Below are 11,812 nucleotides of genomic sequence, written 5' to 3' on the forward strand. Positions count from 1 at the left end.
TTAAAATACTCTGGCTAACTGAAGCGTCCTACAATAGATGACTGGCTAAAGAAGCTGTGGTACATATATACAATGGAATATTACTCAACCATAAGAAGAGATGAAATACTGCCATTTGCAACAACATGGATGGACCTTGAAATAATCATACTAAGTGAAATAAGCCAGGCAGAAAAAGTTGAAAATCACATATCATTTATATGTGGTATATAAACCTAAAAGCAACAAATGAACAGGACAAACAGAGACTCATGGACATGGACAATGGACTAGTGGTTACCAGAGAGTAGGGAGGTGGGAGGAGGGGAGAAGTAGACGAGGGAAAAAAATTTTAAATCATTTCTTCAATTAAAAAAATAAATAATAATAAATAAATAAATACCAAAAATACAGTCTCTCAACCTCTTTCTTTATACACATAATCCTTCATTTGTAAGAAAAATAGTAACAAAGTTTATAAAGATAATGGAAGTGAAATTTCTTTAAAAAAATAAAATATTATAGATAACTGATATATATTTTTTAAAACCTATTTTAAAATGTCATTGTATGTACTATTCAGATTTGCTTCAAAATAATTTGGGGTTGGGAGTACTAGGTGGGAAGGGGAGGATTTGCATTTAGGTGAAAAAGATTGGCTGTGAGCTAATAACTATAGAAACTGGGTAATGGGTACATGGAGGTCATTTTTTCTACTTCTGTGTTTGAATTAAAGGAGATCAGAACATGCTACTCTAAAACATTCTACTTTGGTATATTGATTATTTTGAGCTGAAGGCTTTTGGGAAACAGCAGATACAGGAAGGGCTCTCTGACTTCCCCTTTTCTACCTAAAAGTAAGGCATAAAATTTCCCACAAATGAAACGCCCTCTCTATAGCAGGAAGAGAACATTCTTATCACCGGAGATGGGAAAATAATGCCGAGATAAAATAACCTTCATCTTTTATAAGTTTCCCCCATATATTTTCTCATCACTTTCCTACAATTTACTGCCCCTAGTCCGAACCCCTTTTTCCTTTGTCTTGTCACACCTCCACAATTTATCATTCTTTGTTGAAATGGTATATATAAGCTCTCAGACCTATCTTATCTTTGGGACTTCCTTTTTTTGCTATAAAGGCTCCCACGCCACATAAAAATATTAATATCAATTTTTTTTATGCTTTTCTCTTGTTAATCTGTTTTTGGTTGGTTTAATTCTCAAGCCTAGCCACAGAATCTGAGAGGGTAGAGGAAAAGTCTTACCTTCTCTACAGAATTTTACGTGGTAAAGTTTGTTTGTTTTTAATGTCCCACTCAAAGTGGGAAAATTTTCTTGTCTCAACAAGTGCCATTTTGATGACGAGGCATCAACAAAATTCCACTAAAGAAATTCTTTTACAGCACATGTGTTCACACATCCCCAACATTTAGAATCAAATATATTATCATTTTGGTGTATATTTATGGAACTCAGATTTCTAATTCCAAAGTCAACAACAAACCAATGATCTCTAAATTTTTTTGAGTACATGAAATAAAGCATATTTATTATAAATATTTACATGTGTATGTGTCAAAATGTATATTGGCTATCAGTAAAGCTTATCTTGTTTTAATTTTTAAAATAATAAAATTTAAAAAATATATAAGAAATTAAATCAAACTGAAAGCATTGGCACCACTTCCTTTTTCAACATATCTGGGACAAATTTTAAATACAGTTTTAAAAAAATCAAAGGAGAATATCTAATAAGAACTGTGTCTTATATAAGTAAAAATTTTTGAAAATAAAAATGATGGCAAAGTCATAGAATCTTCTTGTTTTAAGACATCTATCAGTAAAATATCATAAAATAAAAGCCTCTTAAAGAGTTTAAGAGAAAGGCAAATTGTGTTCAGAATCTTGCAGATATGATCCTTAAATTAGATTTCTGTAATACAGAACTTAAGTTCTCTAATCTAAAAATCTAAACTTGGGAGACTCAGTTTCTCAACTCTATTCCAACTATTTTATTATTTGACTTTTTTCTCCATGTAAAACTTTTTTCTGAGTTCAATTTATGACTCCTAACTAGAACCTTATAAATGTTAAATAATTATAGAATTAAATTTTTCTAAAACTATTTTCCTCAGAAATATATTAATATATATGTTTCAATTTCTTAAATGATCTAAGAATATACAGAGGAATCTAAACCTAAAATTTTTTTTAATTTTTGTTCAAATATAAAGAACAGCAAAAGAACCAAAGACCATCAGTGAGATAAAAGAATCATTGACTATATTTCACAGAACTTATGTTTTATTGAGTTTGCTAAGGAAAGGTAAATTCATAAGTGAAAGATGTTATGTCTGTATGTATTTACAAAATTTGTATATATGTACAAAAACATTTTTTACGAAACAAAGTATCTCTTATTTAGTATACATCTTCAGACAAAGCCTCAGGGAAAAAATTGGGGGCAGACCTAGAGGTTAACACCAAAAAATTGGGGGCAGACCTAGAGGTTAACACCAAAAAATTGGGGGCAGACCTAGAGGTTAACACCAAAATAGAACATCTAATAGAGAACTTTATACAAGAGCCTCAGCACCCTAGAAAGTCTTATCTGACTCCACTCCAGATAACGCCTGACTTTATCTCTTCACTAATATATATAAGGTCTGTACTCAATGTATACCTATTAAGGTTGCTTCTCAAGGTCCTCTTTGCCCATTCATTGTCTGGATAATTGCATCTTTGGTATCCCCTGTGGAGGTTCAAAAGAACCACCCCAAGATGTGCCTCACTGGTATGTGTATTATTTTGAGCTAAAAGCAATTGAGATCCTGTGGGCTCAGGAGAAACTTCTGTCCCACCCTCAACTATCTAGAGGAATTTGGAGCCCTATTCAAAATAAGAGATTATCAGATAACTTTTTTACCTCTCTATGGAGCAGGGCAAACTTCTGTTTACTAAATGTCTGCTCTTCTTATCATCCTGCAATGACCCTTTGAAGCCCCCAAGTTGCATTACCAAGATGCATCCCTAACTCAGAAAACCGTATATATCCATTTTCTCTTTCAGACTTTGAACCTCTCATGCATGTGGCATCTCTAACTCTCTCATGTATGCAAGGTTCCCATACATATGTAATTAAATTTTTTCATTTTCTTTTGTTAATCTGTCTCGGGTTTATTTGATTAGTAAACCAGCCATAAGAACTGTGAGGATGAAGGAAAGTTTCTGTCCTCCTCCACAGTTGGCACTGTAAACAGGGTACTTCACTGGCAGGGCACTGTTCACCCCAAAGCTGCTGCAGGATAAAGAGCCTGGGACCTCTAGCATGCCAGCTTTTAAAAGTAAGAATTCTTACCTAGTCAAACTCTCACAGCTCTACCTGCAGAGTTCTGTGGAAGCAGAATGGTAAGAGTCTCTTTTTTTTCTTTACTAAATTTATATTGGCAAGAGAAAATATTTGTGGAACTAGTTCCTCAGATTTAACAGTTCTTGTAAATTTGTAGAATACTGCTGGTTTTATTGATCCATTTTCTCTTTGAGATAGTCTTTGTTCTCTGTGTCTCCATCCGTTGTGTTGTGTATCATAAAAAGGAAAATCCTTAGAGAAGACCAAGCCAAACCTACTGGATGAAGGTTTTCCTTTTGTCCTGAAAACTTGGTTTTTCTTTATCTTTTTTCTTTTTCTTTTCCTTTCCTTTCTTTTTTTTTTTTTGACCAGTGAGAATATTTTCTCCCTGGCCTCCACCACCTGGAGGGTGCACTTATCAGAGTGCAGTTTGGTGGCCAAATAGACTGGGCTCTGAGCTCTCTCTGTCTGGCAGTACCAAGCTTTCAAGGGAGTTCATCTCTTGACTGCCTGTTTTTCTGACTGAGACTATTTTGAGGAGTGAAACTCTTTTGGGTCATGGGCGTTTCACCTTCTGTGCCCTCATCAGGGATGCCTCCTGTGTCCATGGTCTAAACCTGGAAAGTCATCCCCTAGGTCATTCCATAAAAAGACTTATTGGTTTTAATCTTTTAATCTCTATGTAAGTAAAGATAAAAAAAATAATAATAGCAGTGAAAACAACTATGCATACAAGAAAAATAAGATATATTTGGCTTTTAAAAAAGAAATAAAATATGGAGATGTATATTTGTTAAGAAAAATGAAGTAATTTTTGTCTTGATTATTTCTGAATGTATGGGAAAACAAGAGTATGTACTAAAAAGGGTACAGAAAATTGTAGAAAATTTATAAAAAAAGGAATCAAGAAAGAAATTTGTGTAGTCAAGGTAAATAAGATGAAGATAAATTTAATCAGGTGAGCAAATTTAAATATCAAAAGTTAGCTAATGCAAAATTAGTTTAGTTCTCTCTGCTAAAAGGACAAACTTTTCTTGGACTATTGGTCAGCTACTTATAAGCTGTTGTGAAAAAGTTTTGTATCTAGAAAGCAAAGATTCTGTGCTTTATCAAAATAATTTTCTGTGTTTTATATTGTCTTAATCAGGTCCTCGATTACTTAAGAAAACTGAATCTCCTCAATAGTAAGAACTAGGTTTTGCTTACAGTTACATAAACTTCAGTGTTTGTCTTTGAAATCTTTTATTCTCACTTAGGTTAAATGGATATTAAATATTGCTTCATAATGACTTACAATCTATTTAACCAAATGTCCAAACCTTTTGTTAAATTTGACAAACTTCCCAAAATTCAAATTATAAACAACTTTGAGGTATTCCAGAAGAGCCTCTAGAACACCTCAAAAGATTTGTTCTTCTCTCCTTACAAAAGACAAATGTTAAACTGATTAGGCTTATTTGGTATGCTAAATTGCATGCGAAGCATTGTAAAGTCAGTGATGATAAACTTTTAGGGTATATTGTATGAGTAAACAATGGCACTTGTTCTACCAGGCTCCCTGGCAAATCCCATTTTTGTTTGTTTGTTTGTTTTATTTTTGTATCTTTTTCATCTACCAAAGTACATTTAAGCTGAACTTCATTCACTTGCCACTTAGCATGAGTTATTAACATGTTCTTGTGTACATGTTTTCTGAGTGGGTTGAAACTTCCCCTACTGCAAGACTCATGCCCTCACAGAGGCATAGAAACTTAGAAAATGTGTTTCCCACTTATGGTATACCTTTCACAATGTCTGGTGCTCAAGGTACCCACTTCAGCAAGCAGATCATACAAGCCTTGATAGACAGCCTTGCAAAATTCTTGGTATTATCACTGACTCTATCATACTCAATTATCAGACAAGGTCAAGAGAACTAATGGAAAAGCTAGTCAAGCAGAACACATTTTAATTACATGGGGCTGAAGGAACTGACGAGAATGGTTACAGTTTTTATGACTTTGAAACATTGCTATTTTTTTTTTAATTTTTGTTTTCCAGATATAAGAAAAAAATTTTCTAAAGCTAAGTCATAGGACTTAGAACAATTTGGTGAATTGTGCCTTTGTAAGCACAATTGAAATATTTTTTTCTCCCTCCCTGATCCCTCCAGAATTTGTCCTGTTATGTAATGATATAATTAGGAAGTAATATAATCTATGAAGCTAGAAAATCGGTCTTATTAAACATGAATTCTAGTTATTGAATCCTTTAGCTAGTTATATTGATAAGCTGTAAAAGATAGTGTTAAACAGAAAACCACAGGCCCAAAATGGCATCACTAGTGCTGGAAGCTCATGCTACCAAACCAAGATTTAATACCTGATCTGATTGCAATTTTAACATCTTCCAGAAACATAATTTTAACCAACCAGTTTGGAATTTTCTGGCCAAGCAAGAGTAAGGTAATCTGTCACGTGAACCCTCTTTGGAAGAGGCCATCTTCATTATGAAAACCCTTCCCATTCTTTTTCCCTAAAGAAAAGGTGGCCCCCAAATACCCCTTTCTTTTCTTTGCCAGTAGCTCCCTTGCCCCACTGTGCTTCCTTCAAAATCTTCCTGATAAGACCCCCCTTAGTAGCAATGTGATCTTACCTGAACTATTTAACTTCACTGCACTTTAGTGTTGTTATGTTATAATTTAAAAATGTGGATGATAGTAATAGCCACTATCGCATAGGTCTGTTGTGAAATTTTAATGAAATGTATACATATCACTTAGCACAATGCCTGTAAAGGGGTTCAGAACAGGTCACCCCTAAATATGCAAAAATCAAATTTTGCATGTTGATTATTTTGAGCTAAAGGGGATGGAGCAAACAACAGCAGTGCAGGAAGGGTTCTGGTTCTCTGACCTCGCCCTTTCTGCTTACATCAGGACATAAGGTTTTTATGTGAAAGGTGCACTTGCTGTACCTGGGTGAGGAGAACATCTTCTCTCCAGAGACTGAGAGTTGCCTCTGAAATGCATCTGTACTAACAGACCTACTAAAATAATCTTTATTTTCCATTAGTTTCTGTCATATAACCCCTAATCGCTTTTCCACAATTTGCTGCCCCTAGAAGCTTCAACCCCTTTTCTTTTGTCTTGTCACTTCTTCACAATATATCTTTCTTAGTTAAAAAGATATATGAGCTCTCGGTCCTAACTGCTTCTTTGAGTCTTTACTTTTCCTCTGAAGGCTCTTGTGTGCATGTCGAAATATTAAATAAAGTTATTCTCTTGTTAATCTGTCTTTTGTCAGTTCAATTTATAGGCTCCAGCCACAGAATCTAAGAAAGTGAAGGAAAGTTCCTTTTCCTCCCTTACCCCCAGCACATAATAAATACCAAATAAATGTAAGCCTTTCCTGTTGTTATTATTATTAACAATATCATCCTTTGCCTCCACCTTCTTCTGTATGAAAGCGTGAAAAAAGGAGGCAAAGGCCAAAACCATTTAATGATTCATAGACCTACTAACATTAAAGCTGCTCTAGAAAATTTAAAAAAAAATTTTTTTTAATCTAAATATGTGAGCCATTAAGGAACTGTTCTGATAGAAGTGAAATACTCAGCAAATTCACACTGCAGTGGAGACAGATCTGATGATGGTTCTCTGTTCTCTGCCTTTTACTAAGGCATTCATCGTCACACTGTGTGCTCTGAGGGGGAACTCACACACAGGAAAGCCTTCACAGATCGCAACTCTGTCAGCAAATCTGACTGACTTAGGCCTCAGTGTGCCTCGCTTCATGTGGCCGCCTCTCTGCGTCAGAGGAGTTCACTGAGAAAACAACCGATTTGAGCTTAGACTCCAAACTGTCTTTCCTCAGCCCGGCCGAGATATTTTTACGACTCGCCAGATGTGACTTATCTGGACAGTGTTCAGTCTTTTAAATTGGGTTAGCAGAATAAATAAGTGGCATATAAGTGACATGTAAAACAAATAGTAGCAAAGCAAATTATTAATATAGAATCCAGACATTTTTACAATGTTTGGGGGTTATATATATTAGTTTGGCCAAATAGGCTGGTTCTGCTTCTAATTCCCAGAAGAAGAGGAAGAGCAGTTACCAAAAGCAAAGAAATCATAGTTAATTGTTAAGATTATTTCTCAGAACCAAACTTACTTTGGCCATTAACATGTTTATTATATCTATTAGATATGAATAATCATTAATAACTGTTGTTGTTATTAAAATAAACAATACACGTAGCACATCACATGTATCAAAACATGTGACCGATGATATCCCAAAAGAAAAATTAACTACGTCAACTTTCTAATGCCATTATAAAGATGTGTTACTATTCAGTGGTCTCTGCCTGTCTACACTGCTCCATGAAAACCTGAGCACCTTTACCCTTATAGATAAGAAGAGCAGGCAGTTGTGTTTGTCTCCTCACTAAGAACAGAGGAAATCAGGAGTGCCCTGCGATTCTCACCTGAGACAAGAGAAACAAGAACTCAGTCTTAGAGTGAGGGACAACTGAGAATAAGGCTTGTTTAGGACAGGATGGAGTGTCCCTGAGGATCATCAACCAAGGTGCAAGAAAGGAAGAGACTCTTGAGTAGATGGTGAAATCAGCTGTGAGAATATCCAGGAATATTCATTAAGAATGGAGGCCGTTCTGCTTCAGAATTTTTGAAGAGTTTGGACCAACTTTTATTTATATTTTATTTATAAAAACTACTCTTTGGCTTTAAAAAAAAGAAAATTCAAAGGTTCATGCTCCCTTGTCACTACAATTACCTAGTAGTGAGTCTTTTGAGGTTTCATCTAATGTACTTTAGCTACTTCATAAATATTAATGGTTTTGACAAAAATATTGTTTTATTCAATTGTGTATGGCTTATTTGCTTTTAATTCTTAACATGCAATAGCTACAGTTTTCAAAATCCAAGATAAGGTAAGATTTATTAATGGTCTAAATTGCTTTAACCAAATGTGCAATATTTCTTATATTTTAAATGTTACAAGAATACAGAAAGGCTTTCATTTAAATGTCACCGAGACACTCTACAAGAAAACTATTTCAAACAACTCTTAAAGGCAAACTCTGATTATGAAATCATCTAAGGATTTTCAATAAACAATTAATTATGACATTTAAATGTCTCAGTAACACTCTGAGGTAAGAATTATCATCCTCATCTTCAAAATGAAGAATAAGCAGTAGAAATAATTAAATCACTTGCCTAGCATCTCAAAGTTAGAAAACCCATTGTAGCTAAGTCTGAAGCTTTTGCTTTTTGTAAGGCCTGTGATTGTCAAGTCACTATCACTATGGAGATGAAAATATGAAACAAACACAGGACAGTTTCTGAGAAGCGAGACCGGATATTTTAATTGTTTAGTACAGTATGTAGATGATGGACATCTTTTTACTTTTATAATTAACTGTCATATTTCGCTGTTAGAATCAAACTCACTTGAAAAAAAAAAGGAATTAAAGCTTACTCTAAATATCTTCACAGGTATGAGTTTAACTAGAGCCCATTGTAGTGCTCTCATCCCTACACCATCTGTCTGTTCTTGCTTTAGATAACTTTAACAGAATGATGACCTCTTTTATTAATTTTTTTCACTCAACTGTAGTTTTTTGTGCATTTACTCCAAATGACTAAAAGTGTTAGCAGGGCAATTTGGAGTTTTGAGCTTTGACTTAATTTACTCAGTTTTGAGCAGAAAAAAATGAAAAGGCTATATTAACATTTACCAACATTCCATATCATGGGACCTAAGAAGTTAGTAATATTGGTTATATTACCAAAGCTTTGAGTGGAATGCCGTTTTTGATTTCGACTTTATGGAGGCCAATAAAGTTCCCTTGAAAAAACGGGCCTGGTACATAGCTTCCAGAGTTCCCAGAAGTCTTACCAGGTCAATAAGGAAGGTCAGTCCTTGGCAGGCACAGGATATTTTGAGGACCTTGAGGAAAAGAAAATCCAAATCTAAAGGTATTACAGGCGAAGTCTGATGGCTTAATGGCTTCTTAATTTCGAGAGGCTGTTAAAAGTTCAGTCTGGAGATTCTGTATGAAAAATTTTAGCCAAACAGATTTAATAGAGCTTATGTGATCAATTGCTAGTCTTGTTACATTAATGTAATTGGGCATTAATGTAGTTTTTAGTTTTTCATTTGAAATTAGACTTGATATGCAAATATGTTAGTCTATTAAAATTATGTTTTAATAGAAAGTATAATATATACTTGTAGATATTAGATTCTAGTTCTATTAATTGTCTTTGAGATCTTGTTTTCCACCTGTAAACTGGATTGGATCCTGAATTCTTCTAGTTTCCTCAAATACTTGGCTACAACTCTCCAAGCTAATTTTTCCAGTTTTTCTGCCCTTTTCCTGAAGCCTTACAAACTAAAGCTGAACAACCTGATATAAACTTAGGCGAGATCACCACAGTACCCCACATTTAGATAGTCTTCATGCCTGTCATGAAGCCACTCAGAAAGTTACCTGAACACTCAATGACTTTAAAGATGTTCCAAATTGCAAAAGATGTTCCAACTCTGACATCTAGAAAATTTCTTGCTTGGCTACTGCCAAGACCCAGACTGGTTTATACTTTGCTCCAACCACTGACTTTTGTCTTCCCTTTGTTTCCATGGAAATGCCTCTTATTAAATACCTGGTTGCTTGCTTACATAATAAAGGCCTAACTTTGAAAATCTACCTGCATTACCACCTCCGGAAATGAACTCAACTGGACTGATCTATTGTCAGGACTAACTGGTTCGATGAGAGGGACCAACTTACAAGCTCAGCTTCCGGACTGTAAAACTTTTAAGAGAAGTCTCGAGGGTGGAATTGTAAGGGAGTAAAATTTGCCACCCCAAAATGTATCTCTTTGGCATGAGGTTTAATTTAGGCTGATTATTTTTAAAAAACAGAAGATTCAGGAAACTTCTTGTTACTTCTCCTTTAACTGCCTAAGAAAATTTAGGTAAAAGATCTGTTTTTAGAATAGAGAGAGCTATCATCAGAGATACTACAAAGAATATGGGCCAGGTGTGGTGGGGGAGTTGAATAGTCACTAATATTTTAATTTTTTTCCTTTACTTCATTCTGTCTCCCTTTCTCCCCTTCTCTCTCTCAGACACTCTATACAACATAAACATATTTAATCCTAATAATAACTCTATGAAGTAGGCACAAATATTCCCCTATATTACAGATGCCATTCAACTTTTTTAACCTCAGGCTAAGCAAATTTGAGTTGAATCCCTTGGGTTCAGAGATTAGACCACTGATGTCTACTCCATTGATGAAGTCCTGGAGGGCCTTCGTTTAGTAGTTCAGATGAGAAAAATAAACCAGTTGAAGTGAAGCTATAGGATTTTCAGCTCAGGAGATCTATTTCATCAAAAGGCGGGCTTGAGTGATGTGTGCGGTGTTTCTGGCTATCTTCAAAGATTTAGAATAAATTTTTTTTAATCTGACAGAATTCTAGAAGGTGCCCAGAGGAGTGTGGCTGAAATCAAGGTCTCAAACCAGAGGTTTGTTAAAACTAGTCTGTGTCCAGGAACCTTCAGTCCCTTGTAGCATTGGTGTCTACAGTCAAGTGTAGCTCTGGCAGCAACTGAACTATGACATGGGGTGTTGCCAGAAGGGACGGAGACTGTCCCACACCTCTTCCCTGTCCCCTTCCATATCCCCATTAGTGGCAAAATTGGGGAGTCTCTATTATTGTCATATTTCTGCCTCAATTGGTGGCACCACAGATGTTTCCCTCTTTACCCAGAAATAATGCCATGGATTCTTCCTAATTCCTCTGTGTCTGTCCTCTAGGGCTTACTGGTCTCTCTCTAGGTTTTCGCTGTAACCTGTTGCTTCTGGCTGCTCAATCTGTTCTGATGCCTTCAGTTGTCCTCTGTGCCCTGGTTTTCTCTTCTCTGCTTAGAGCATTCTGATGGACACGACTCTGCCTGCTTTGCTTTTGATTGTTTTTTTTTTTCTCTGTACTGTTTAAAACCACTGCTCTTAGCTATGTTAAGGATGGAAAATTTTCAAGCGAGCAAACTAGCTAAGTCAGCTACAGGGAAGAAATATCTTTAGATATCAGAAGTTGTCCTATATGCTTGTGTGTGGGGTAGGAAATGTATTGTATGAAATATGTAGATGGCCAATGTCTGCTTCTGTAATCCATTTACTTGTTAATTAAGGGTGTTGTTCCGGGCAAAGATATGCTAAAAGCCAACTTCCACTTCTGTAATCTGTTTGCTTGTTCAGGAGACCACCAGGATATGGTCTTAAGCTTTATCAGCTGCCTCCTCGGAAAGCTCAGGGCTGATCTCCTCTAGCCCTGCGTGGTAGAGAGTCAGTTGCTGGCCGGCTAATAAAGGATCATAATTAATCTCAATTGGCTCCGCGGGTCTTAGAATAGTTTGCACCATAACAGACCCTTTTGAGGTTTTTTCAGGGATTTTTTTTTTAGTTGAC

This window comes from Pteropus alecto, unplaced genomic scaffold (assembly GCF_000325575.1).
Source record: "Pteropus alecto unplaced genomic scaffold, ASM32557v1 scaffold22, whole genome shotgun sequence".
Classification (NCBI taxonomy): domain Eukaryota; kingdom Metazoa; phylum Chordata; class Mammalia; order Chiroptera; family Pteropodidae; genus Pteropus; species Pteropus alecto.